The 24,521-nt window shown below is 41.7% G+C and overlaps 1 protein-coding gene across 4 annotated transcripts in view; it reads left to right on the top strand.

The window, feature by feature from the left end:
• The window catches only part of UBP1 (upstream binding protein 1), a 528,279-nt gene that overhangs the window by 24,091 nt on the left and 479,667 nt on the right, over positions 1-24,521 (top strand). Inside the window, exon 2 of one of the 4 annotated variants that reach the window (XM_069214394.1) lies at positions 20,079-20,312. The exons of the other annotated variants lie outside the window; for them this stretch is intronic. The gene's annotated coding sequence lies outside the window, so the exon portion shown is untranslated. The remainder of the gene's footprint in view (positions 1-20,078; positions 20,313-24,521) is intronic. 4 annotated transcript variants of the gene reach the window in all.

The raw sequence follows: 24,521 nt of genomic DNA, 5'->3' as shown, positions 1-24,521 counted from the left end.
TTGTCAATACCTTTTTAGATATTTTTATTAAGTTTATAATGAAGGTGGTCATTTTTCCATCAATTTATGGGTTAATGCCACCTGGCCTGTCTTGGGCATTATGCTTTTAGGTGGACCCTGACTTCCTTATCTAGTGTTTTCCTAATCCTACTTATTATGTATGGATCCCTTTTACGGCAGATGTTCACTCCACAGACCATGGGTTATTATTGTAATTTTGATCCAGCATACCCGCTGGTTTCTTGACTGCCATAGCACCCTCAAAAGGGTTGCTTTTCACCATGTGACATGTGAGACCGACTTCTGCCCTTAAAGGTCTACTAGCCTAGGCTTTATCTCTTTTTAGGAGCGATCTGTGGGTATTTGGGCAAGGGGACACCCCATTTCTTCCCGTCAGGGGGCGGTTCATTCTGTGTTTCGGCACTAGCATGAAGATCTGTCTGCTGAAAGGCTCTAGAGCACATTAGGCACCTTCTGTAAGGATGCATCAATGATATCTTCAAGTCCTTCATAGAGAGGAAGGAGTATTTGATGCTTCCATCACCTTCTTTATTGTGTCCTCCCTACGAGCACTTGTCATGGTGTTCATTATGGAATTTACTGATAGCTTGGACCTTTTATGTAGTAGGTATTATCCCCTAGTTTTAGTCTATTGGTCTTTTTGGTGTTTTCCCTTTAGACACACTGGGCTGGACAAAGGCCTCAAAGGCACTCAAGTCCCTCCGTTATCCCAAGACTGTTCCTGGAAAGCAAAACAAGTAGTCTATTGGCTCCTTGAACTGTGGTCATTTCTTTATTCAGAAGCAGTAGACTGGAATTGTTGTCCATTCTTTTTGCTGTGCATGCCACACTGGTTCTCCTTTCCACATCAAAAGAAGAAACCAGCCAGCCATGCCAGGCCCTGTAGTGGCACAGTCAGGACCCTATGTGGTTTGTGCGTACCTCTGCAATTGAGCACTGTGCTCTGCCTCTCCTGTTAGGAGGCTTCCCTTGCAACGTGATGCAGAGCCACCGAGGTGGGCCTCAGAGACATATCAAGTCTGTCTCTGACAGCAAGGTCTCTGTCCTTCTCCAAATATCTAATAAAAAGTTAGTTCTAGAACATAGCTTGATTACCCAGCTGTGTGATAACTGTTATTAAGTGCACCTCAATAAATACAGTGCATAATGAAATGCACTTCTCTGGCTGCGAAGTAGCAAAGAGGGAGTGCTTTTATTTGTACACTATTTTACTTGGCCAGCTCGAAACGTGATTGAGGAATTTTTTATTATGTTTTGGGACTCTTGGGATATGTAATCCCAGTGTTACTATCTTGTTTACTACATAGCTGTTTATGGGCTGCTGAACAAAATACATTGAGAATGGTGGACATAATCTGAGCCTATGGTCCTGACATAAAATCTATTGTTGCAAGACATACCTCCCTCGCCGTGACAGGCTAATCACAATTGTTTGATTTCCAGAAGTTGTTTATCGGAAACATTTCAATTTCCTCCAGCCTTCCTTATGCAGGAACATATTCCTGCAAAGGCTTAACTCACATTGGTGTTCCTCTTAGTCTTCTGAGTGCAAGTGTATCAGAAACATAGAGGATTTCTATGGGTCTGGGGTGTCCACAGGTAATTAACCGGGTGCAGTGCATTTGGGAAATTTGGAAAGCAAGTGAAAGCGAAATGACGATTTAGAGTACCTGTTATTTGGGCACAGGGATCACCTTTGTACTGTATGCAGACATACGACGACCATATATTTTCACAAGCTACACATCCTAAGGCTTCTGCTGAGTGCTAGTCTTCCCATGCACTGACTGGCTGGTCAGACAAATGTGCTGAAATTGCCAGTTGAGAGATTTGTACCTTTTAAATCCCCCAGAGCATGGTAATTTCCTCCGGTTTCCCTTGCTCAGAACTTATCCCCCCCTAAGGCTTGACCCACAGTTGTGTTCCCCTGGATCTAGGTTACCATCCATATTCTGTTTCAGTGATTCTCAACCCTTGGTCCAAGGCCTACTCAGGGGGTCCGTAATAGTTTAAAAAAATAAAAAATAATAAACCTATTAATCAGGTAAAATTAATAAGGCACATACATATAAGGATGCAACTTTACTAATCTGTAAATATCTTTCTATATTTGAAAGTGAATTATACAAAATACTTTAATATGTCTGAGCAATTATATGGTGTTTACTTGTTTTTGTATTTTTGTGTAATATTTTCATGTCCAAATGATAGAAAGTGCTTATGCTGGGGGGGTCCTCAAATTCAAGTAATGATTGATTGGGGGCCCACAGAAGTAATACGGTTATGAACCGCTGCTCTATATCATTACATATACTGCAGTTAAACTAACAGTTGAAAACAATGATTATATGTTAAAAATCCAGCCTGTGTCTCCTTAGCATGGAAGTACTAGAGATGTATGGGTTTTCTGTGGATTTGACAAGAGATCTATGCAGTAGGTAGCACAAAATGTTTTTTGAGGGAAGGGGGCTTCCGTGGTGTTGACTGCATAATTTGGGCCTGGAGTTGGGTGGCACACACAAAACATACTAACCCTGGACATTTCTTAAAATGAGACCCATTGAAATCCAGGGTCATGTGGCTTGTTGGGTTCACAATTTCTTCACTTTTCTGTGACGGAAACCTGAAATTCAGGCAAACACAAAAAGTCCTATCACCCAGCGTTCCCACACATCTCTTTATAAAAACGGTACCCCAAATGTCAGTGGGCCTTTTGCACAGAGCAGGAATTGGCCGAAACAATGTATATGTGAAGACAATATGGTTAAAGTTTTGGACTGTTCCTGACCGTTACAGGAGGCCCACCCACAATTGTGAGATACTGCTTTTATGAGTTGAAGAGTTGGAACACTGTGTAGTGGAACTTTGCTATTTCCATCAAATTCTGGAACTTTCTGCTAAAAAGTGAGGAAATAATATTTTGAAACAAAGTTTGATGTTTGTAGGGCATTCTTAGTAAAAAAAGAAAAAAATGGTGGCATCCACAAAAGACACAGCACTCAAGCCTTCTCTTGGTGTCTACTTTTCAGAAATGTCTGAGGTTCTTAGAGTTCCTTTGGTCAATGCTGACCCCAACCTCAAAAACAGCAGCCACCCGCAATACTCTTGGTACTATTTACTATTGGGAGAAGTGTGAGAATGCAGAGTATTAAGGGCCATATGTACGAACACTTTTACCCATAGACACAGAATGGGTAAAAACCTTTGCTACATCTGGCCCTAAGTCATTTGTTGTTATCTGTTGAACTTCAGTGTGTTTGGCTTTATTTTTTAACTTGATGTCCACAAACTTTTTTTAAGAAAAATATTTAGATTCTCCTTGCTTTATGTGTGTGTAAACTCAAATTCCAGAGTACATTTCATAAATGGACAACTTTACTTTTCTTCCAGTTCTTTTCATTAACTGTTTAGAATTTCCCAGTGACCAATGGATGTACACAGTAAAAAACAATGTAAGGGACTAGTCGATTAAAAGCTTTTGAACAAACTGTGAACACTACAGGTTTCTGTGATGAGTCTGCCAGATGTAATGGTGGAAAACATAAAAAACATTTCTTTTTTTCCACACTGTAATAAACTTGTTATTGGTTGAGAGGGGTTTTATCCACATTCAAGCAACAACCACAATCCATGTTGGGGTGAATTACAAAAAGTCACTAAATTAGCCTGTGCTCAAACCTCTGGAAGACTGGCACAAAGCAGTCAGGCTTAATTTAGAGGCAGTGTGTGAGGTACAAACAGCAATAAAGTGGAAAAACAAGAGACACCCCAAACCAATTTAGAAAAATAGAGTAGATTGTAATAAATAAAATTATACCACAGCAATAAAAATCCACTTAGTACAACTGAAGATGATGATTCTTTTAAGTGTTTAGAGAAAATGGCATCAAGAAGGAGAAAGTGACTGTCACTGTTATCTGTTTGTGCTAGACTGTGGGAAATTCACGTGTTTAGGCTGACTGCGATGGAGCATGGGTCTAGTACAGGGTCCAGGATAGACCTACTGAAAAGTAACTGTCTCCGGTTTGGCACAAAGTGTTACATTCTCTTTGGAGGAGGCTGCGAGGAGGAGACTTTTGGCACAAATTGCAGGCCTTCTATTGCCATTCGTCGCGGACAATTTCTGTCAGTGCGATGAGCAGGCCTCATTGGAGTTTCGTGCTGGCTGTCGTTGCAGGTGGCAGTTTTTGGTGCTAACAGGCCAGTTCACTGTCACGAAGAGCGCAAATTTCAGGATTTTCACCTTTTTCTTTGAGAGGATCTCTCACTGATGCCTGCAAGAGATCAGGACCTCTGGTGCACCTCTTATGGATCAGCACTCATTCTAGCAGAGACCAGCAGCATAAAGATGAAAAATGACCAAATAAGGTAAATCCAACCTAAAATACTACAATCCCCAATAACCTTAAAAACGTCTACTTAAAAAGACAAAAGACCTTCTCCTGTACCCCACCAATTCTCAACAAAGCACCAATTAAAATAAAATGAAACTGCCCCCTTACAACACCTCACTATTCCTTTATTAGAACATTAGCACAATCTGACAGGACCATAGGGTCACCCAAACTATACTACATTCAGACTGTCTGGTCCTGTCAGATGGGGCTGGTATTTATTTGTGTGTCTGACCCCCATATAGTGACTGTATGCATCTGTCTTTCTCCATGTGATGTTCAAAGGTTATTGGGGATTGTAGTATTTTAGAATTGATGTACCTTATTTGGTCATATTTCATCCTTATACAGACCTGAACTAATGTGTTGGGAGATTATGTTATCATACTGAGGAAGGTGACGAAAAATTGTGAAAGACCACCGAAATGCGTCTATGCAAGTTGGAAAACTGGACCTTTTGGAATTGGTTAATAATAGACGAGGAACTTGGTATACCAGTCAATTGGCTTGTGGATACCTTAAACGGGACAGTGACTAATGATATACTAGGGAGGGTGTCATGTGTATTGTTAGAAATGGGGTCTTTGGTTGACAGTCAGGTTACCCCCTGTTCAAGCAAGGACCCTCACTCTAGTCCGGGTAAAAGAGAATCACCCTCAGCTAACCCCTGCTTACCCCCTTGGTAGCTTGGCAGAGCAGTAGGCTTACCTTCAGAGTGCTAGGTGTAAAGTATTTGTACCAACACACACAGTAACTTAATGAAAACGCTGCAAGATGACACAACACAGGTTTAGAAAAAAAGGAAATATTTTTCTAAACAAAACAAGACCAAAACGACAAAAATCCACAATACACAAGTCAAGTTATCAGTAAAAATGCAAAAAGAGTCTTTAAGTAGTTTTAAACACACACTAACGCTGTTAGCATGAAAAAGTACCTTGGGTGTGTCAAAAATAACCCTGCACGGGCGAGTGCGCGTCAAAAAGGGCTTGCAATGTGTTGATTCCACTCACGAGCGGGACCTTGCGTCGTTCCTCCTTTCGCTGGGTCGGGCGCGAAGTTTCTTCTCTACGCAGGAGAGTGATGTGTCGATCCGGTCAGCACTCTCAGGTCCAAGCGGCCTTGTGTTGTTTTTACACACCCAGCGGTACTTGAGTCGGAAATCCAGCCGCACGATGAACCGAAAACCCTGCAGCGCGGATTGTGATCTCCCAGCCTCCGTCAGCGATGCTGCGTGTCGTTTCTCCTGCTCTGTGCGTTGATTCTTCAGTCACGTTTCCGGTGAGAGTCAATTCTCAGCTGCGGAGCCGGCGGCGTGTCGTTTCTTCAGCCACAGATTGGAGTTGTGTCGATATTTTCCTCGCACGGCGCTCTGTGCATGGATTTCCTTATCTTTAGGCTGCCAGCTTCTCCTTCCAGGGTCCCAGGAACTGGATGGGCACCACAGGGGTAGAGTAGGAGTCTCTCCAGAGACTCCAGGTGCTGGCAGAGAGAAGTCTTTGCTGTCCCTGAGACTTCAAATAACAGGAGGCAAGCTCTAAATCGAGCCTTTGGAGATTTATTCTCAAGATGGAAGCCACACAAAGTCCAGTCTTTGCCCTCTTACTCTGGCAGAAGCAGCAACTGCAGGATAGCTTCACAAAACACAGTCACAGGCAGGGCAGCTCTTCTTCCTCAGCTCTTCAGCTCTTCTCTAGGCAGAGGTTCCTCTTGTTTCCAGAAGGGTTTTCTAAAGTCTGTGGTTTTGGGTGCTCTTCTTGCACCCAATTTCTCCTTTGAAGTAGGCCTACTTCAAAGTAAAGTGTCTTTTGAATGTGAAATCCTGCCTTGCCCAGGCCAGGCCCCAGACACTCACCGGGGGTTGGAGACTGCATTGTGTGAGGGCAGGCACAGCCCTTTCAGGTGTGAGTGACCACTCCTCCCCTCCCTCCTAGCACAGATGACTCATCAGGATATGCAGGCTACACCCCGGCTCCCTTTGTGTCACTATTTAGTGTGAGGTGCAACCAGCTCAACTGTCAAACTGACCCAGACAGGGAATCCACAAACAGGCAGAGTCACAGAAATGGTATAAGCAAGAAAATGCCCACTTTCTGAAAGTGGCATTTTCAAACACACAATCTTAAAATCAACTTTACTAAAAGATGTATTTTTAAATTGTGAGCTCAGAGACCCCAAACTCCACATGTCCATCCGCTCCCAAAGGGAATCTACACTTTAATCAGATTTAAAGGTAGCCCCCATGTTCACCTATGAGAGGGACAGGCCTTGCAACAGTGAAAAACGAACTTAGCAATATTTCACTGTCAGGACATATAAAAAACATTACTGTATGTCCTACCTTAATCATACACTGCACCCTGCCCTTGGTGCTACCTAGGGCCTACCTTAGGGGTGTCTGGCATGTAAGAAAAGGGAATGTTGAGGCCTGGCAAGTGGGTACACTTGCCAAGTCGAATTTACAGTTAAAACTGCACATACAGACACTGCAATGACAGGTCTGAGACATGATTACAGAGCTACTAATGTGGGTGGCACAACCAGTGCTGCAGGCCCACTAGTAGCATTTGATTTACAGACCCTGGCTCCTCTAGTGCACTCTACTAGGGACTTACTAGGAAATCAAATATGCCAATCATGGATAAGCCAATTACATACACATTTTGTAAAGGAGCACTTGCACTTTAGCACTGGTTAGCAGTGGTGAAGTGCCCAGAGTAACAAAAACAGTAAAATCAGAGTCCAGCACACATCAACAACCTGGGGAACAGAGGCCAAACGTTAAGGGAGACCACGCCAAGGATGAAAAGTCTAACATGTATTGTCTCCCATTGATGTTATTGATTTGTCTATAAACTGTACAGAGGTCCTTTGTGGGGCCTGGTCGATTTCTATTATATTATTGTGATCTTACATGTTTTTTATTTCTTGCATGGGATTATTTATTAAAAATATTCTTTTTATATTCCTTGATTATTAATGATCATTGGGGTATATGAGTGAATGATGAAAGAATGGTGTTTTGTGTAATATTAATATTTTTAATAACACTGTTTGTAGCCTACCCTAGGGGTTATTTATACGTATTAAAAAGGAAGGGTTAGGCAATGGCAGTTTAAACTGCACTCCCAGGCTGCAGTGGCAGGCCTGAAACCTGTTTTACAGTGCTACTTTGAGCGGCCAACAAGTGACCACTAATAGTGTTTATTTTACAAGTGTTGGGCACAGGTAGTACTATTTACAAGGAACTTACAGGTAAATTAAATGTGCCAGTTAGATGTAGTCCAGTTTTGCCATGCTTGAAGAAGAGAGTACAAGTTAAGAGGGGTAAAGTGTGCAGAGTCCTAATGCCAACAAAAAGTGTTCAGCAAAAATCAGGGAGTGAAGGCAAAATGTTTGGGGGGAGGTAATACCAAGCAAAGGATGTCAGATCTAACACCCACTTATATTCACTCCTCTTTGGGAAATACTTGGGCAATCTGTACAACTTACCCTTGCTGAATATAAAATTGCTTTTGCCTTTGGCAATATATCTATTTCTAGGCATGTTTGATTTGTAAATAGCCAGAAGAGAAGGCAATTTGTCTAAGGACACCTTTGAAAAACATTAAAATCCTGTGATTTATCTGTGGCAAAATCCGACAAACGTATCTCAAAGCCCTGTTGTAAAACCAGATGATCACTAGACGCTTTAAGCATGACTTTGCAAAATATGACAAGTTGAATGCAGGTTATCTGTCTCCAATTATTGCAACACTTAGACTCACCAATAACATTTATTTGTGGGGCATTTTATGGTCATTAGGCAGGCATTTCTTGGAATTCATGTTAAACAACTTGAGATTTGTGAGATCATTGGTATTTGGCAGAGTTACAGCTTCAGGGCAGAAGCTGTTGATAATCCTGCTTACACAATGAATATGTCTTATGTACTGAAAGCATGTTTGAAGATTTAGAATTTGTTATTTGAAACAAATTACAGCGGAAGACTATCGAATTTTTTTTTTAAAGTAGTTATTTTTTTAAATAGATCTACAACAAGTATTTTTACTTAAGCTTCTTCGTGCAATTGGTAGCATGCTGTATGACTGCTTGAGCAGGGATGCAGTGTAGCTGTTGATGTATTATTGTCTGAATAGCCAATTGAAGAAACATATTTGGGTTCTAAACAGCTGATAAAATAGGATGACATTTTATGCTGCTGTATTGTAACGGTCATAGGTTGTGACTAACTTATTACATGACAAAGTAGTTTGTCAGAGGTGATTAATGTTATGTCTGTTTACAGAGCTTATCTAGATGACCATGCATAGCTTTTTTATTTTTAGCTGAGTGAGTCAATTCTGATTCTAGTTGTTGTGTCTAACATGCTGTAAAAATTAATAAACATATTAGACTGTAGCCATGAATGCTGTGAAAAGTATGATTATATACTGTAACATGCAAATAAAAAGTACTATCACTGCAGATTCATTTGCTTCAGGTATGATGTTTCTGGATGAAAATGTAGTCTTCTCTTTCAGCATGTCTTAACATTTCGATTAGTAATTTGAACATATATAAACTCAAGAACATTGTGTTAAAGGTTTTGAAGTGAATGATTACTAAACAAATGTAAATAGTACATCTAAAATATTTAGGTGGTTAGTTATCTTTTTAGCAAAGAAGGCAACCATTAAAAAGAGGCATTTAAACTGGAAGGGGGTAGTCCTTAATTTACCCCATTTAGAGATTCAGCCTTTTATTTAAACCAATTTTTATTGTTTTCATAAAGCATATCCTAACATCTGTTAGAAGATACTCATTAGACCTATTACGTTTTCCATGCACTGCATCATTACACTGTCATTAAACAGATGTGATTTATTTCATACAGGAGAAACAAAGGTGGCTAAAATGTAATTATTATAGAATATTATCTCCAACATTTAACATTATCAGGAAAAAAACCTCCTCCCACATTCCCTTTGCTATGTTGCCATATATGATATTGTGCATAGAGTAAAAAAACAGTTCGGCTATTTCCCAACGGGTACATGTCCCTCTATTTGTGCCCTAATGAGCTTATCGGATGCCTAGTTATTCTCAGCTTCCTGGACGTCTGTGGACAGAAGAGAACTATTGGATGTATCTGAGTTTGTGTCTGTATCTGGGACTATTAGAGTGTCTTCTAGGTTTTCCAATGCTCTAGATCTATCTTTTGTACCCTGTCCTTTCTTTATTTCAAGGTACAATACTGCACTTTCAAGTCCTCCCCACTTGGTCAATTCCTCTCGCCATTTAACCAATCTATGTCCCCTAGCCGCCTTCCACTGCATTGTTAGTACTCGCCTTGCCAATTTTAGTGCAAGGCCAATGAATTTAGTTGTGGTTTTGCGTGCAGCGGGGGCGTTAATCCCCCAAGGAGGTAGGGCAGTGGTGTATGAGGTTGCATACGTTAAGTAATATTAGTAACGCAGTCTATAACCACCACCCAAAACCCCCTAGAATGGGGCAGGCCTACCCCGTATGCAACATTTCCGTAACGAGTTCCCCTACATCTACGACAGGCTGGTCACACCGTCACATAAAATCTATTAATCTTATCCTGGGTGAGGTAGGCTTGGTGCAGAAAAAAAACGATTAATTTGAACCTGGTGTTACGGGACATGGTGGGTATGTTTTATTCAATATCTTTCCCCAGTCTGCATCTGTAAATCAGATCTGTCTCCCATTTGACTCTCAAGTCAGTTTGTATAGTAAGTATACCAGTGTGTATAGCACGATAAAGGCCTGTGATCGCTGTTTAAAGATTCAGCCTTGTATGTATTTTCCCCCACAAGAATGCATGATATACAGAATTTGACCATTTCACTGACACGCTTTCATTTACGTACATTAACACTACCATGATAACGGAGATCTTCCTGAACCAAGAAAGGGCTTTACTTGTGTCACCAATTGTATTTTATTTGCACTAGCTGGTGTATAACAAATACTGAAATATATGATACAAGAAAAACACTTAATATCAATATAAGAATGCAGTATTTTTGTTAAAGATGCATTTGTTAACAGTGCACATTTTATAAATATGACATTAAGGTTGCATACTTTGACATTTCTCTCAAGTGTACTTTAAAGATTAAAAGTTTCACCAAAACACATTGCTGCATCACAGCAGAACAACACTTGAGATCTACCTGTCGTTTTTTTTGTGCCCTAAATATGCTAATTGGATGAATTGATAACTAAGTGGCTTTGGACATCCTTCACCAAAGGTCATCAGGTATGTGTATTTTTTCCTGTTGTAAACTTCTGCAAAAGCAAAATAATGTGCATGTTTTCTGTATAGCTTCAAACAGCACAAATATTTCAAGTAGGATGTTTCTATTACTAATTATGAAGCATAACCCTAAATTTGTGCACTCATGAATGAATAGATAAATTGTTTATTATTTTTTCTTACTCACCGTCACAGATTTTACATTTTTATTTCTCTAGACTATTCTTTAACCACTTTGTATGCACCATCTTTTATTGTGAATTGTAATATTTGGCATTTTGTGAGTCAAGCTACAACAGTAATATCATAATTATTGGAACTTGAAGCATTTACCATTATTTAGTTTTTTCAGTAGAGTTCAGTTTTGTTCTTTGATGCGGTAGGAGTATTTTCATTAGCATAAAAACGTATTTCTGTTGAAGGAAATAGTTTCCTAAGAGTCTTTACTGAATTTGTGTTTTTTGTTTTTTCTTCCCCGTCATACTTGAAATTCAATTGGCAGCATAGCCGGGGGCACCATGTTTGTTTCATATGTGAAGAGTTTCAAGATGAGTGGTGAAAGCAGTTTTAAAAGTGCCTAAGAAGTTTCTGCAGTATGAACTGTAAAAGGGACATTCAATGTTATTGGTTTGACATTTTAAAACTGTATACCCAATAAACTTTTTATGCTAAATGTGCATTCATGATTATGTAATACGGCTAAGCTAGCTTGTATATTGACAGATTAAAGACTAAAAATAAGGGTTATTGTGAGCACAGGAGCTACCTCTGTTTGTCTATTTATTTAAATGCTTCTTTTACACATCAAAGTCTAATGAAGTACATAGTTTTCTTAATGTAGCAAGTTTACTTCAGTTTTTAAAAATGTATTTGTTCTAAAACACCGAACTGTGGTTTTGTCTAACATTTTAGAACAGGCTAACTCTTGAAAACAGGATGGCAGATGCACTTCAAGTGTTCCTCCAGACCTCCTCTGGGTTCCGCCTTCTCCCTGAGACCTCAGTAGAGAATCTCTTGGGGTGCTGTCTGCGAATCCCAGTGCTCGGCTGCTGATGAAGTAGTGACTTTGCGCTTGGCAGTGTGAAGCAACTGCCTGACACTGCTAGCCTCCTGGGGCCGTGATGAGGCCTGGCGATCCAGTGCCTACCACACCTGAAATAGGAGGATAAGGAGCTGGGTGGGGTGCACCTGAGATCAGTACCTGCCAGCGGGACGGGAACCGTGTTGTTCATGCAACTTGGACTAGGAGCATCATATCTCCCCCTCCCCCCAAACTACTAGAGTGTGATGCAGAGTGGCCTCTGCACAAGTGCCTTATACCTCCCAAGGCCTGCAAAGTGGCTCATGCAGCTTCACACCTAGAGATGCAGCTTGGAAAGTAAGGGGAGATTGCACAGCCTACAGCTATCTCTAGCTCTCTGCCTTTAAGATCTCAGGTCGAGCACCAGATAAGCGGGGACCCATCTAGTCCCCAGAACTAAGCCTGCTAATTTAGTCACCCCTCCTCTGCTGGCCTGTCCATCCCCAGCTGCTCTTGGTGAGTTCCCTAAACGCACAGAGGAAAGTGGGCCAGTCTGACTGCGAGGCCTACTCATCACACCCACCAGTGACTTTGACGAGAAAAGGCCCATCATTCCCACAACCAGATAGTCAACCACCCACGCCATCCGCTCATGGTCCTGAGACTGAATAAGTGCGGTCTACAGCACGGAACAAAGTCATACAGCCTGATTGTAGGTTTAATGATACCTTGAAGTGTTATATATTGTTCACCTCTTCTTCACACACAGTCGTCTGCCATGAGGGAAGACAAAGTCCTCGCCACTCATGTCCAAACTAAAATGGACATATTTACCACTGCACCTCTGAGTCTGAGTGGTGCTGGGCCCCGGGGCAGCGGTTCCTTGACCCAGTGGTCCATTGACTCTAACAACTTGGCAGCATACTTCAGGCTATTCAAGCTTCACAAGAAGTGGTTGAGACTGAAATTGGGGACATTGGAATGGATGTGTCCCTCCTCCACCAAGACCTCCTGGAACATCACCAATAGAATCTCCGAGATAGAGGGCCAGTTCTCGATGCAGGAGGACGAGGTAGCCTCCCCTTCAGAGCATGTCAAAAATGTTATCTGTAACAAATACCCTTGAGAAATGGTCAGAAGATGCTGAAAACTGGTCAAGGCTTAATAACCTTCCTTTTGTTGGATTCCCTGAGGATGTTGAATCTCATAGCCCTGAAATATTCCTAGAAACATGGTTGACATCATGGATACCTAAAGAAAAGCTCTCACAATTGGTTGTATTAGAGCAAGCACACAGGAGTCACCTTTTGCCCACTGATCACCCGTATACTTCACTAAGGGACAGAGAAGCTATCCTTTAAACTTAATGTTTCAATCCTCACATATTATCATCTTCTCAGAATATACCTGCACAGTCCAAGGAGGTGAAAATCCTTCGACAAACTAAAACAGAAAATCTATGGCCTCAGCCGCCTACATATGCTCATTGTCCCTGCAAAGCTTACAGCAATCTACAGTGACCCGTCACACTTCTTTGAAACTCCACCAGATGCCTGGAAATGGGCAGCTGAAAAGAAAGCAAGCAATGTCCCAATACCGCACCTCCCCGGATCAGGGACTCCAACCCCAATCCCTCACCACAAACCCTAAGCCGAGAAGGAGAACAAGATTCTGGCAAGAGAAGGTAGGCCCCAAAACTCACCTGACTGTTCTGGTTCTGAGACACGTTCACAGAACAGGTCGGCAATCCCTGGTAATTGCGGGAACCACCACAAGGCGAAGGAACAAATCAGCAAATAGAAGATCCAGCTGCTGAGGAGAGCCCCTGAGAATGGGAATGAAGATTCACAGGCCAGCATGAAATATGGCATGATCGACACGCCAGGGTGGGGGGAGCACATTGTCATTCACCCCCATAAACCGCCCTCCCCACTAAAGAAAATAACTTACTGCAGCTTTGGCAGATTATCCTTCCATTTGGGGGAGGTTCACCTCTACTACCCCACAAGATTTGTTGTAATGTTTTGTTCTTCTGAGAGTTATATGGCGTGAGCTATGTCTTGGAACCTGAACGGCCTGCTAGACTGCATTAACAGGGCTGCGGTCCTCTGATATGCCAGACATTCTCAACCATCCATTCTTATGTTTGCAAAAAAACACACATTTTACGCTCAAACTGTCGCTTCTTATGGTGATTCGACTATGATAGTCTTTCATGCTGGGTTTGCATGGGGCTCCAGAGGCATCACCTTACTCTTACATAGATCCTTCCCCCTGGCAGTAACGGTCACAATCTCTGACCTTCTGGGCAGATTTGTTTGGGAAGAGGTTCTCCTTGAAGAATAACAATACAGCCTCCTAAGTGTGTATATCCCTCCCCACCTACCTATCCCATCTTTTGACATTATCATATTTGCTACATTATATTTCCTGCAAGGGACTACTGTAGTGCAGGAGATTTTAATGCCACTCCGAACGTCAAAGTGGACACTTCAGGACCTTTTATGGCTGGCCACCTAACGTGGGCTAAGCAACTTACGACTGAATAGACTGCATTCGCTTATGTGATATCTGGAGCATCTGGCACTCCGCAAAAGGAAATACACCCACACATCCGCAGCATACAAGACAATCTCTTGTATAGACCTGCTGCTACTGGAACCAGACACTTGGGTTAACATCATAACAATCCTTCCCAGAGGTACTTCGGATCACTCTTGTCAAATTTGGGATGGATGAGGGCGACTTTGAGACCAATCTGGTGCTTCAGTGCATGGTATCTTAAATGCAAACAATGTGCTGAGTTCCTGGCAATTGAAATTCAAGTATATTTCAGTACTAACCAGGACAAAGTGGGCTCGGATGCTGTGGGCTGCTGTCAAAACTACTATCTGGGGCATAGCCAAATGCTACATCAGATCTAAAGAGAAACATAAAATGCATGAGGTGGCAGCTCTTGATACTCACATTTTATAGTTAGAGGGCCAGTGTAATAAAGGCCCCTGAAGTTACCCACTTTCAACTGACCCTTCCTAAAATGTCACTCTAGCAGATTTTTATGGAGGAGGCCTGCTAATACTGGATGGCTTCAACACAGCAGGTATAGGAGCATGGAGTTAAGTATAGGAAGCTGCTATACTGTCTGGCATCAACGACATGACTTCCAAAATAAGCCCCAAGATTCTAGATGTGTCGGGTCCCATAAAGTGAGTGTCCACTGAGACTTAGGCAATATTTGCCACATATTACCAAGCACTGTATGCACACCACCTGCTGTCAGAACAACAACAACAGAGCTTCTTACTTGCAGACGTTCTTCTCCCATTGATCTCTCCGATAATGCTGACTTCAACACTCCAATTACCAACAAGGAAGTAAACAAGGCAGTGCAGAGGATGAACTCTGGTAAAACGAAAGGATGGATATCCCCTCGAATACTAAGGTACATTCCGGGACCTCACCCCCCACCCACTTCATCTGTATGCAGAGACAGCCGAGAGGGGCCACGTCCCGCACTAGACATAGCCACCATCGTGGTTATTCCAAAGCCTGGCCACTCCACAAACCAATATGCCCATAACCATAATTAACACAGAAGTGAAAATATTTACAAAATTCCTAGTCAATTGACTTCATCGACTCCACTTCTATGGATCCGGACCAATGTGTTTTTTTGCCCACCTAAGACTCTTGCCATTGCATATGACCAGTACACATAGAAATGGCTGCCCTCTAATGTAGGTCCTGGTTAGCAGGATCCCATTGAACACAGTCAAAACACACTGACAACAAGCAAAAAGTGGGGGTAACCATGACAAAAGAGGGTAGTTTCCTACATCTAGGATGTGAATGACCCTTGTGCTCTCCTGCTAATAGATTTCGAGAAAGCTTTCAACTTGGTAGACTAGATCTTCCTAAAATGGGTCCTGGAAAAGATGGAACTGGGACCATGAATACATTGATATGCTATACTTAGAGCCTCAAGCACGGACACTGATTAAGAGCACACTGTCTGACCCTTTCCCTATTCGTAGAGGACCTAGGCACTGATGGCCACTCGCCTCACTCCTCTTTGCCTTAGCATTCAAAACCCGGCCCTGACTCTTGAGTTGTGATGACCAAATGCAAGGGTGGAAGTGGGAGGAGTGACCCGAAGAAGGACTAGTGCTGTATGCAGACTATGTACTCCTATTCCTAATAAATCCACGCAGCAGAGACCATGCTGCCTCCAACTGTTTGGACCTATGTGATGAAACCTCTGCGTGAGCTGAAGTAAATTCCCACTGATTCCGCTAAGTGGAGGTGGAACAACAATGGCATGGCAGGCTTCCATGCACACAAGGCGAGTAAGCTGCAAGTACTTGGGTATACAGATATGAACCCAGTCCAACGTAAAATATTAGTCAGTCTCCCCTTGTGTCTACCATGGAAACTAACCTCCAATGCTGGTCACTTTTGCTACTTGTTGTCCTGGGTAGAGTGGCCTTATTGAAAATGATGATTTTTGCTGCAATACCTACACGCCATCCAAACCTTTCCACTGATGATCCCTAGCAGCTGGTTTTAAGATCTCTCATCTTTGATCTGTTCCTTCCTCTGGGCAAACCGTCCCCTTGGTATAGCTCTGGATAAATGTAGACAGTCTGTGTATGATGGCTGGACTGGTATGGCCGACCTCTAGCTGTACTATAGACCTGCACAAATGGTGGTCATCAAAGACTGGGGTACCAAACTGATGAACAAACCCCACTGTGGCACGGGAGGCGACTCTACCATACTGCACAGCAAACAGGCTCCCTCAAATGTGATAAAATAGGCGTTACGAATTAGGGAGGCATCTGGACTATTATATGCATTCATTTCAAGACCTACAAAGTCTGTTTAACCTATCATGGATCTAACTCTCCAAATACCTGTAGCTCTGACAAGCCTTGGCCACAGAACATAATCCACTTGAGGCCTAATTGCTAATGGGAAAACTCAGGAGGGGAGGCATATCCTACATATACTATATCCTATAGTGCAACCCTGAAGCAGAAAAGAGAAGAACTGGTGGTTCCTTTGAATGATCTCGACTGGCAACTAGCCTGTACGCCCCCTCCAACAGATCGCCATATCCTCACGCCTCAGAATAATCCAACTGAACTATCTGGATATGACTTCTCTTCGAAAGGGCGACTTACTCCCTTCGAGAGGGCATAGTGTTAAAATCTGTAAAGTTTACATCCACTCTACACATAAGAATAGAGTCATCTACCTTAATGTTGCAGGCTTGCCATCTCTTAAAGTACGCAGACAAGGTCACAGTAATAAGTACAAGTGACTTCAATACAACCTTTGAGCTGTTAGAAGGGCTTTCATCTGTTACAGAGGGGGAGAATGAACCAAGGGGCATTCAGATATTGGCGGCTTAACTGCTTAGTTGATGATCTTATGCAGCTCACCAGTTCTTGTACCTTAGCATGGCCTCTGGGGTACGCACCTGCAATGGCAGATTCAGCTCCAAAAAGCACTGCACTCCAATATTTGGGTCCAGCCTAAGCAGAATAAATGATGTTCTCCTCGACATTGACCTTTGGCACTTGGTGCTTGATTTTGAATTGGTGCCCCCTTGAGATAGTGACCACAATGTTCTTAAGTTGGCAATGACTGATAATCTGGTAAAGTCTCAAACATATATGGTTCTGCTTTCATCATCGTCTTGTCCTTGACTAATACTTGGAAAGCCATTAAGTGGTAAAGAATTAGCCTAAATTCAGAACTGCTTAGGCAAATATATTTTGCATTTAGTAATCTTCTTGGACCCTTTGAGGACACCCCATTCGATTAAGTCACCTGCACAGCGTTTTGTTTAATGCCTTGTATTTTGTATGTAGTAAAGCAATGAAGGCCCTTAAGGGTAGGCCGAGCAGTGCTCCCCCTTGGTACTTGAATGAGTTTAGGAAGGCAAAGGAGCTTCTTACTAAAGCCAGTCAAATTGGGTGACCGTGATTCAATTAAGCAAACATGTGTGAATCATAAATCTATTATGGCCCTATGTAAGCAGGATTGGAAAGACTCAAATTGGCTGGCACTTATCAAAGCTTCTAGAGATAATGACCAGAAGCTATTTAAGCAGATTTCCTTGAATGGTGATCCAACAACCTTATGCCTGTCAGATGTTGCAGTTCAGCCCTAGGAATAGGTTAAACATTTTATGGATTTGTATGCTGCAATTCCACTTTCAACTTCTTCTCTTGCCGTGGCCAGCTCAAATATTTAAGTGTTCATTCGGTTCACATTAGAGGAGACACTATTGGCTATTAACTCATTACGTCCTGACGAAGGGACTGGACCAGACAAAGTTCCAGGTGGCCTTTTTTATTCAGACCGTGGAATACAGGGCTCTTATATTAATGTCATATCTAATAACATTCTATAAGGTGAAAGTATACTCCCCTCTTGGTTAGGGGATGAAAGAATCCTTATTTATAAAAAGGGTGACTGAACATTGCCGTGTAACTAAAGATCTATTGGCTTGATAGACAACCCTCTGAAGATCTTTTGCCATCAAACTTAAGCTAGATTCCAGGTTTGGATGGACAAGAGAAATATTCTATCACCCTTCCAAGCAGGATTCTGTACCAATGTGAGCACCACTGACCAGGTATTTCGCCTGATCCTAATAACATGGAAATTCCTGACGCTCTAAAAATGATCATCCCTACATAGCTTTTGTAGATTTGAGGGCAGCTTTTGGCCCTGTCCCAAGACATCTGTTGTGGCCCACACCGGCCCAGATGGAGATTAAGCCATACTAACTGGATGTCCTTGTGAGATTGCATGACAAGAATTTCACCCAGCTGAGATGGGGGGGGGGGGCTCATGGATTGTATCCCGATTTCCTGTGGGGTGTGTCGGGCTGTGTGCTCTCCCCAACCCTGTTCTCCTTGTATTTGAACAACCTGGTTGATCATTTACTGTCTTGTGTCTTTGATAGCCCAAACTTGGGGGGGTCTGTTAACTCCTGCCCTACTTTTTGCAGATGACACTGTGTTAACTTTCCCACACTCCTGACGGCCTTCAAAATCTGCTTGATTGCTATGCTAAGTACTGTGATCTTAAAGGGTTAGAAGTTATCACCCCCAAAACTAATATCATGCAGGGACGGATTCTTTGTGTGAGGCAAGACTCCATCAGGTAGACAATTTTGACTATTTGGGTGTGAGGATAGATAAAAACCTCTAGATGGAGGGCCCAAATCAGTAAATCAGAAATATCTCTGCTACACAGTGCTTCTGTAGTTATTAAGCAATATAAGGCATCCAGACTGAAATCTGTGACCCCAATTATTGAGATTTACAGGGCAAAGGTGCAATCAGCTGTCATATATGGTGTAGAACTATGAGGTACTGAGAACCTTAGCAGGCTGGTTTTCAAGGAAAATAGGCTTATTAAATCTGTTTAACTTTCCAGGTAGTACTCCAACATTCCTCCTGTTATTTTGAAACCACACTAAAAAGAATTGGTGATCGAGCTAGGCTAAGGCCCCTACTCTTTTGGGTTAGCTTGTGGTCCACCCTGAACTTGCTATGTATAGATCAGCTCTACAGGAGGTTGTCATCACCAGGAATACCTCGACTATACTGTGGCTTAGTTCTATACAATCCGATTTGAGCATTTTAGTTCTAGGTATGCAATGGTACAATCCATCCCAAATTAATAGCAACTCAAAGACTGTTGTCAAAGAGAAGTTCTGGGCCTATACGCTAGATTAATACCACCTTAATGCTAAGCCAGAAGGGTTGACAAATCTTTGTTATTCAAAGTAGTCCCTTCTTTAGAATTCTACATAAATACCTTTGTTGCACCATTAACCCCTACCCTGTTGATTTAAAAAAAAAAAAAAAAAAAAAAATGAGAGTTGGCACTTAGCTCTTCGGGACATTCACTCATAAGTGGGTCCCGATCAATCCAAGTATGCAAAATTACCTTCTCTGTAAATATCGCTCAGAGGATGTTGAGCATTTGCTTTTTTTTTGCCGGCCTATGATAGACTGGAGAAATTATGGTTAAAGCCATTGTGTATTGCTGTAGGCAATAGGCACTTTAGTAAAGCCTCTCAGATTTTTAGATCAGATTGTAGCACCAAGATGGCACTTAGACTTGGGTGATGTTTGTTAGCCGTTAGGCATATAAGGAAAACCTCTGGAATTCCATTATAGAATCTCTTCTTTTAATTCTGGACAAGTGAGTACAGTTATAATACTACTGCTGCCATGTACGCTTTTCTAACCATATTTACATGATTGTTTTTAACTTGTTTTTTATTGCATGTTTTATAGACTTGTACCCTAAATAAACACTTGACTACTTCACTTTCCTTGCTCCTCGTCAGATACAGCATGCTGGCAAAGTCCCACATCCTACCTGCGTGCGCTGAACATGTTCAAAAGCAGACTTCTTTCCTGTGGCCTGGTGGTCCCCCATTGCAAGATCGAGGAGGCCTTGGTGCAGGTTTAAGGAGGACCTAAGCAGGCCATCCTAGGACTGTTAAATGACCTAGGTGACACCGACATGGAACAGTACCTGGTGGACAAGCTGACTGTGATTAACAAACAGATGATCATCTGTAAGTAGAGATCTTGTGGACCACCCACACTATCTAACTAGCGAGTGGGAGTGGATTGGTGTGCAAAGGTGGAGGAGTCCATTTACATCATCAGGGACTGCCCCTAAAAACATGCCAAGACCTGGGGCAAAAGGTGGAAATAGTATAGACTTGGTCTTACGTGATTATGTGTATAATTGAAGTAAATTATCTGAGTTGGCATAAAAGTGACTGTGTGTGTAAAGATGGTGTTATATGTCATGTTAACCCCTTTGCTGCTAGCCTCCTGTGCTAAGCCTTTTTTTGGCTATTTGGGGTGGTTTGCGCATAGGCCTTCTTAACTTTTTGTCACATTAGCTATCCGCACCAAATTTGTGTCCTTTTTTTTCCAACATCCTGGGGATTTTAAAGGTACTTAGGGTTTGTGGATTCCCCTTGAGGGGACTGAGAAATTAGCCAAAATATAGATAAATTGTGTTTTTTGGGGGGGGGGGATGGGGAAAAAAGTGCTGCAGAAGAAAGTGTCTGTTTTTATTTTTATTTTTTGTTGCAAATGACACCAATGAGAGGTTTGCTGTGCTAAAATCGCCATCTTCCCAGCTATCATGAACAGCCAGACTTGATTCTGAAAACCAATTTTCTACCACAGTTTTGGCATTTTAGTGGGAGATGGCCATTTTTCCTATTTTTTTCGCTTTCAACCTCCTTCTAATTTATGGTATAAGCGGGCCTGAAAACCATGGTGGATGCTGGAAAGCTATACATTTTTGCAAACTAGGGAGAATTCCGAATTTAGCAAAGGGTCATTTGTGTAGATTCTTTAAGGTCTTCCCAAAGAAAATCATTGTTGAAATGAAAACATATTGAAAATTAGTAGGAAATAGCCATTAATTTGTAACTTTTCGCCATGTTAGCCAATTTACTACCATTACATCTTATAGACCCTTCTGCTTGCGGGGATAAATAGGGTTTGTGGGTTTTCTAAGAACTCTGGCTACCCAGAGCCAATAGCTGAGTTGCACCTTTCTGTGTTTTTTCATTGTGTACTGGTTATAAAACAATTCATATGGAATACTATGAATAGTGAAAAATAGGTATCAAGGTTACCTATGTTTTTTTTCTAAAATGGGCACATGATATGGAGTTTAGAAGCAATGGTTATTTGCACATCTTTGAATTTGTGAGTACCTGTGATAAGAGTAATTAGGGGGCATTTCTCAAAATGACTTCTTTCTTACATTTGGAAGGCACATATGCAGAGAACTACAATCGGTAATAACACTTGTTCTACTATTCTGTGTTCTCCAAAGTCCCCTGATCACAAATGGTACCTCACTTGTGTGGGTGGGCCCAGTGCCTGTGACAGGAAATGTTCCAAAACGTAACATGGACACATCACATTTTTCCACTTAAAACTGACCATTTATTTGTAATGTGTCTAGCTGTGGATTTTGGGCCCTAGTGCAGCCAGCCTAGGGAAACCTAGCATACCTGTACAGTTATGAAAACTAGACACCTAGGGTAATCCGGAATTAAGTGGCCTGCATGGCTCTCACCCGATTGTTTTACCCAGAATCCCTCAAACTTTGACTAAAAAAATAATTTTCCTCACATTTCTGTGATGAAAAGTTCTGGAATTTAAAGGGAGCCACAAACTTCCTTCCACCCATCATTCTGCCAAGTCTTCTAATTACAATGGTACCTCACTTGTGTGGCTGGGCTTGATGCTTGCGACAGAACAAATCAAACCATGGTCAATGAGGGTCTCATGCTAGGACTCCCATTGATGTTACTTTGATGTGTTCCTGTTGCGGGCACTAGCCCAAGCCACACAAATGGGGCAGAATTTTTATTGGTACGAGTGGGGAAACACAGGATGGTAGTAATTTTGTGGTTTCTTTCTGATTCTGGAGAATATGGCACAGAAATGCAAGGAAAATGTGTGATTTTAGTCACATTTTGAGGTTTGCAGGGCATTGTGGGTAAACAAAAAAAACTTGATGAAGTTTATGAGAGCCACACCACACTGTACTCCCTGGGTGTCTAGTAAACGAAAATATCAAGATTTGGTAGATTTTTCCTAGAAACAATGTATACCCTGGCAGAAAAAAAGACAAATATTACAGCACAGCCAACTATTCCTCAAGTACACACACATACTGGTTGGATTTGGCAAGACAGTGAGTGAAAGGTGCAAAATGTAAATTTTAATAATAAGAGATCTGACAAAAATGGAATACACCATTAGTAATTGAAAGTTAAAAAATCCAAACCAATGATTCGCAGCTCATGAGCTGTGAAGCCACGACAAGGCATCAACCGCTCTACAGGCTATTCACACACCTTTCATCCGTGATGCACCCAAAGCCATTAACACACCCAGCCTAGGGGCCAGCACATTACAGCACTCACATCAACAGACAGCGCCCTTCAAGGGCCCATCACTTTCACATGCCCTGATGACTGACACAGCAATCACACCTGGAAATACTAGCAATTGTGTGTATCTATTGCTTCCAAGGTGAGGCGCTTCATTCACTGTACCTCTTGCATGTAAAAGGGATCATGTGAAAGGGTTATTTAGCTAACGCACCCCATATAAAAGAGTATGACTCCTAGAGAAGAGTGAGAGACATCTGCTAGTTCTGCTTTTCTTCAAAGAGGGTGCAATACATACTTTTTTAGGTTGAGCCTAGACGGCTCTTGCGCTGTCTCAATGACCTGTTGTATCTCTTTTGTGGGCTTAAAGTCCACCTGTCATTTTTAATTTGTTCTATTTGCTTGTCTTTTATCAATTCTTGCCTGCTAGTGGGTAATTTGTCTTTCTGGTCCCTCCTTTTTTGTAATTTGTTCACTTCCCTGGAGCAGGCCCCATTATTTGTAGACTTCCTTGTTTTTCTATTTCCCTTACTGCTCAGGAACTTTTTTTTTTAAATCATGAACAGCTCTTGACGCACGCAATCGTATTTTGAGTGGCTTTGAGCACTTATTTTGTAAATGAAGAAGAAATATTAGAGGCTGGTTCCTTGTGTGCGGTTGCTTATTGTCTTTGTCGGATATGAAAGTGAGATCATATTTTCTTTTGTTGAATGTAAGGTTGCGTTTGTGCATATTTGTGTTTTTAAATATATATTTTTTTGGAATTATCCTTTTGTATGTTCCATACATTTATTTGTTGTATGCGTTGCTGTTTGTGCGTATCTTTTTAATATAATATTTGCTGGAATTACCTTTCTGTATATGTTACTGTTTTATTTTTTTTATTTTTTATTGTTTTGTTTTGTGAGTTTGTTTTAAGGCGGCCTCTTCCTTTTAACTTCCCTGGAAAATGCATGGTGCTTGATACATGCAGTGTGGCTGTGTTTGTCTGTTTATTATGTATGTTTATATGGAATGTTAGAGGCTGCTTATAAGAAAGTAGTGTTAACAGAATCTACAAAAAAAAATAGTTTTTTGCCACCTGGAGAGATGGACTTTAAAAACTATCCTGGACTTCACCCTTACAGCTTCAGAGCGGTATACATGATGCCCGGTACGTCGCACCCGGCCGTCGGTTTCTGAACGCTTTGCGCCAGCTTACATGAGATCGAATTGCCAAAAGCTGGTACTCCTAACTCTTTCTAGTAGATACATTGTTTAGTAACTTACCGTGGCTGTTTTATAGTTGTTTGAGAAGTGCTGCAAATATAAAGAATTCTGCAGTTTAAAAAAAATATATGTTCTTCTCCAATTCGTCCCCTTGCTGCAAAGCGGCCTGCTAGCTTCCTAAGAAAATGCACGTTTGCCAATACAGTTAATGTAGCTGTGTTTTTGTTTACACTGGTAGCAGATGTTAGCGGGTATTACAAGCTAAAATTAGTTTCATATCGCCGCTCAAGAAGAAGTTTTTGTCTCTCATTGTTTTACGCTGTTTGTCTGGGCCCACGGATACGCACGGTACTTGGTACAGTTACTGAGGCTACGTTTGTCTGTTTATTATTTGCACTAATATTAAATGTGAAAGCGTGCTTCCAGGAATGCAACGCTACCACAAAGTAAAAAAACAACAACAAAAACTTCATATTGCAGCAGGAGAAGTCGAACACTAATCACACTTATGTTTCTTTAAATCGTTATTATTTTACGCAGTCTTTCCTGTTTGGACATGTTCTGTGATCTGCACACTACACGTTGTTTGTAGCATGTATCTTAACCCTGTGTGCCATCTTGGTACTTTTATCGTTGCCGCAA

This window comes from Pleurodeles waltl, chromosome 2_1 (genome assembly GCF_031143425.1).
Source record: "Pleurodeles waltl isolate 20211129_DDA chromosome 2_1, aPleWal1.hap1.20221129, whole genome shotgun sequence".
NCBI classification, from domain to species: domain Eukaryota; kingdom Metazoa; phylum Chordata; class Amphibia; order Caudata; family Salamandridae; genus Pleurodeles; species Pleurodeles waltl.
This window is presented reverse-complemented; position numbering and strand designations above follow the sequence as displayed.